Source organism: Amphibalanus amphitrite, unplaced genomic scaffold, assembly GCF_019059575.1.
Source record: "Amphibalanus amphitrite isolate SeventyFive unplaced genomic scaffold, NRLGWU_Aamphi_draft 000242F_arrow, whole genome shotgun sequence".
Taxonomy (NCBI): domain Eukaryota; kingdom Metazoa; phylum Arthropoda; class Thecostraca; order Balanomorpha; family Balanidae; genus Amphibalanus; species Amphibalanus amphitrite.
This window is the reverse complement of record NW_024881737.1, coordinates 477,847-483,071: the sequence shown is the minus strand read 5'-3', so window position 1 is coordinate 483,071 and position 5,225 is coordinate 477,847. Positions and strand designations below refer to the sequence as shown.

The following is a 5,225-nucleotide window of genomic DNA, read 5'->3' as shown; positions in this document are numbered from 1 at the left end:
CCCCGTCGGCGACGCCCCTGGGTTAAAGAACTTATTGAGCTGCGTCTTTTCGTGTCTTTAATTTGCAATTTGCTTAAACCCTCGGTTTTAGCGATTTTTTTTAACTAGTAGCCATTTTTGACGAAAAAAAAACATGTAGTTACATCAATAAAATCGATAAATCTAAAAAAGTTTTTGAAAAAATTGCATAACAATTTGACAAAAGCCGTCAAATTTATGAAGGAGAAGGTATACGAAGTTTCAAGTTGATAGCGTAAGCGGTTCGTGAGTTATTCGTGAAAAACGGAGGGGGGTCAGATCCGACCCCCCCCCTCCAGGCGGTCGCGGGTTAGGATGTCATCAATAATGGAGAGACATGGGCCTGGTTACCCCCTATACTCTGCAGTTGCACTGAGCTAGTGTCTGAGTGTTCCTGTCACATTACAGTGACTACCGACCAATATTCCAGGTTGTGGTAGCGCCAGGGAGAGCCAAAACACGATCATCCTTCCGGCTAGAGTCGGTTTCAGCGAGCTGAAGGAGCTGCGGAGCCCACGGGAGACTAAGGAGCGGCTGTCAGTCACCATCGTTGACATCCCGCGACTGAGGGGGCAGCTGCCGAAAGGCCTCAAGCGCCTTACTGTCAGAGGTGAGATACCAGGGATCACACATATGTATTGTCGGTATATGCAAATGGACAGCGGAGACTGTAAATGGACAAACTGATAAGATTCGCTAGTTGTCCCTATCCTATTCGATCCGATGATCCGATCAGATCACACACAAACAACGTTGTTTGTGTGTGATATTGTGGGACTTTCGCGAGTTGCTATCAGGGACCGCGGTTTCCGGGGGGTGGGGTGTGCAATTGTACACCCTGAAAATCCCGAGGGTGTGCAGACATCTATTTTTGCACACCCACAGTTCGTTGTGGGGGCCATGCGGGCTACTGAGTGCTGAGGGCCTTCACTGGCGCTTGAGTGTACAGGAGGTCTACAAAATAAGTTCTCTCTGTATGCGGGCAGGTGGCGCCCGAGTATCGCTCAGGCGCTAAATGCCCACTGGTGACCCGCATACGGCGGGCATGGGCGGCGCCACCGTGGGGTACATGGGGTACAGTGGCATATCCAGAAATCAGCGAAAGTGGGGGGGGGGCATGGTGCTCGAGGGGGCGACTTTTTCCCTTGAGAGGGGCGCCATTGTCAGCTCGCTACAGGGGCGTCAGTCTAAAATGTGACGTCATGTTCATGCATGATTTACTAGACGCTGCAAAATACGAGTATAAAAACTAGGATTCGCTGATTTGTCATAAAATCCAATTAACCCGCGCCCTGCTGTAGCCTTTCTCATAAACATTTTTTACTATTACTGGTGTATGGTAGAATAGTGATTTCAAGTTTACTAATCACTGCTGCCCTCTGTCTCATAAACAATAGTGAAAAGTAATTAGTAAAAGAGTAAGATTTCGGAGCTCAGTAACGCTTGAAAACGAGTCATGGGACCTCCGTGTGGAAGATATCTTTTTAATTTTGTTTTGATCGTCGAAATGCGGTAGACACCGCTGCGGTTCTGGCATAGATATACAGACTAGATAGGGCAGCTGTTTAGCGACGGCATGCAGAGGGCGCCGCCATGTTGGGGCAGCCCTCAGCGGGGCGGCTCTGTGTAAGTGAACGGGAAAATGGGAAAGTTTACGGCACATTTTTTGGTATTTTTAGGGTGAAAAGTGCTTGTCTCTGCAGTTCAGCTCATAGATTGAAGCTTGGAGAATGTCAAATGGAGGTTGAATTGTGCTCAACTAGTTTTGATTTAGATATATGAAGACAGAAAGGAGGGAGTGTTACCCGGATGGCGCCATTGTCTGACAGGTATGCTGCTTTGCATTTCAGGGTATTTAAGGGGTTAATAGTACATTTTGTTGGATAAACATTATGTGGAAGTACAGTAATATCTCATATCTTTATTTTCTTCCTTATTTACTATATAAAGAACAAAAGATCTGGGCATTGAAAAGTGTAGTTAGTGATACAAAATGCTGGTGCTAAAATGAGTTTTATTGTAGGCCTTTGGTAGGTTAAATTATAGCAATTTGTCAAATATATCCTCATTTCATATTTAAAAACACTTCAGCTTTTGAAAAGTTACTGTGCGCCAGACTGCAAAGCGCGTCAACACAGTCAGCAAGCCGCACAAGCTAGGGCGACATGTCTGCTTCAGTCCTCTGAAAATCTGCAACAGATATCAGCTGCACTGACTAGCAAGACCTACATTTTTACCACAAGCTTCTATATCTTCACTGTTGATAGGAAATGCTGCAATATAAGACTTGAAATCATGTTGACTTGCAGTCGGAGTCAGTGACTGCGTTATGTCTCTGACGACTGACTATCTGTTCACCATTTTCTTGGAGTAGATATGATATGCCAGTGCAGCAGATCTGCATTGTATGATGTTATGGCCAGCAATGCTCAACACAAAAATGTTTACCTTTCTGCTGCAAATCTAAGCCACCCTGTGCAGCTGATGAGCACCTCTGCACTGGCAATATGTTATCGGCATTGCCGTCTGGGCTGTGGTTGGTGCATTAAAAACAATAGTCTACATGTGAAATTCCAAAATTGCGAACCATTTATTTCTCTTGCCATCTAAATGGTTTGAAATACCTAAGTCTTCATTGACCTGGGTTTTATGAGCAAAGTTGGTAAATGCATATTTCAAACTGAGTACAGTGGTGAGCGAGTAGGAAAATCCTTTCCTGATGCATAGTTACTGGCTAATGTAACCCAGGTAATTGACTCAAGAAAATGATCAATTAATGTATCTATCTTTCAGGTTCAGTTATATGCGCAACTCACAAGTGCTCAAAAAGGCTGCAAGATGCCTAGCTAGCAACCGCTCCAACCAGTTTGAAGGAAGAAAGGGTGTACTTCTCCACAGGTAAATAGAAGATATCTTTTTTCAGTTAAGTCTGAGAGGATGTTTTAGAAATGGATATAAATTGCAGTTAGTATTGTTCTTATTATGTGTTTTGTGAGATAGTCTCTGTTCATGTTGTAATGTGGATACATCACGATCCATAACAACAGTTGGCCATAAGAACAATTGATTAAACAATGGTCTGTGAAAAGCTGAGTAGCATCAAGATGCAGTGAATATAAATGTATAGTTACAAAGGATATTTCATTTGAACAAATCTCCTCCCAGCCCCTTGTTACCAGTTATTCAACACATTAACAGATGCCTGTCATTTTTTCACTTTCTAGGTTTCCTCAAGACCCAGATGTGTACAGCGAAAGGACTGGCGCATCAGGTGAAGATGGATTGGTGGCAACATGTGTCGGAAGGGGGCAAGCTTGGTCATGCGGCACACTTCATGATGAGGGCTCCTTCGATTGCACAGACCAGCTATGGTGCAGTCCCATCAGGTCTTTCTTCCCTGCTCACCTGCAGGTGAGTGGCATGTAGTTGTGCAAGGTGAGCAGAGTCCACTGCTGTGTCATTACTAACATGTGAAAGCAGCCTATGATCTGTTTATACTGTTACAACATACCATACCATTACCAACTTTGAGCACAATCATTCCAGATGTTTGTGAGAAATAGATACATGCTCTGCACATGTACAATTGTACACATACAATAGTATGCCTCAAGTGATTGCTTAAACTTATAAGCCACTCATCAGATTGGTCTCCAACCAGTGTCCCAATTTTGTATGCAATGCATCTTGCCATTCTGGATTCATAAAAATTCCCAGCACTGAGCACGCGCTTGCACCCAAACCACATTTCTCATTGCATTGCCAAGGGAAGTGGGTGCCCAACAATACACAAAGTTTCATCAAAATGTGTCCAGGCATTAAATAGGAGTTATTGCAAACAGAACAGATTTGGCACCGATGATTTAGTAAGTGCCTGGTGGAACGTGCCGAGTTGACTCCCCAAATGCTTCAACAATGTGTAATTTCAAGGGAGAATGGATAAGCTACACAACATGATAACTGTTTGCTAAACAGCATGTATGGCTGCAAAGATATGGGCCTCTCTAGAATGTTTGATGCCAAGTTTGACAGTTAATACTCTGTACTCATTTAAGTTTAAGTTTGACAGTTCATACTCAATTAACCCGATATTTTTTGAAATTATATCTCAATATTTTTCGATAATCAATCTCATTTCTTTCTCGATCGTAAATATTTGTATTCTATGGACCATGATTGATCGCCTCATGTGTGAGTGTGTGTGAACATGGCAGTGTGTGCATGTCAGTGTCGAGTCCGCTCATCGCCCTATCCCTATAGGAGAACTAAGAATTAGGCATGATTTGTTGTTTTTTATTTTCCTCAGGACCATTTCAATAGCTGCCAGAGCTGCGGGGGCTGAAGCAAAGGCTAGAAAAAGCTGCGACCAGGACGTTGGCCTGTTCCAAGCAGTCTCGAAACGCACACAAGAACGGGAAAATGTCGATCCGGACAGCACGCCCCAGGGAGCGTCACTCGTCAGAGGCGGTCTCGCGACGGGCAGGCCGGGCGGTGCCCAGGGAACAGCGTCACCCGTCTGTGGCTGCCCCGATGGACAGGCCGGGCGGCACTCCGGCAGCAGCTGCATCCGTCTGTAGCGGCCCCGACAGCAGGCTGGGCGGCACCTTGGGAGCAGTGGCACACGTTTATGCGTGGGGTGGCCCCGACGGCAGACCGGGCAACAGAGGCAGTGTACAGGCCACAGGGAATAGCGGCACCCGTCTATGGTGGCCCCGACGGCAGGTCCGAGGTCGGACACCGAGGCGGCTCCCAGGGAGCAGCGGCACCCGTCTGTGGCGGCATCGACGGCAGGACGGGCGGTGCTGATGTAGTAGCGTCTATTTTGCTGATAAACGTTAGCGATATAGGCATCATCCTAGTCACCATGCTCAGGCGCGTCGATGATATGGGCGGTGTTTCACGGGACGCTGCTACCACGCTGCTATCAAATTGCGCGAGTTGACGTCACACTTGTGGTAGTGTTGGAGCAATGGGCCTGTTGATGTTTCCATGGAAACCCAATTTGACACGTATAAAAGCAGCGTGCTGCTATCACGGGTGAAACAGGGCCATGCTTGTGCTGGGATAAGGTCAACCTAGAATTCTGACCTTACGTCAAAGTCAGGTCAGCCTCTCCGACTCTGGCTTCGTGACATAATCTATGTCGCTAAAGTAAACGGTGCAAAAGTTAAAAATTGGTTTACAAGATGTGTATTAACTATTATCTC

The 5,225-nt window shown here is 45.8% G+C and overlaps 1 long non-coding RNA gene across 1 annotated transcript; it reads left to right on the top strand.

Moving 5' to 3' along the window:
• Positions 1-1,645: 1,645 nt before the first annotated feature.
• On the top strand, positions 1,646-4,955 carry LOC122386172. Its single transcript, XR_006257344.1, has 4 exons — positions 1,646-1,847; positions 2,812-2,916; positions 3,243-3,429; positions 4,325-4,955. It is a non-coding gene; the product is annotated as an uncharacterized LOC122386172 (long non-coding RNA).
• The last annotated feature ends 270 nt before the right edge of the window (positions 4,956-5,225 follow it).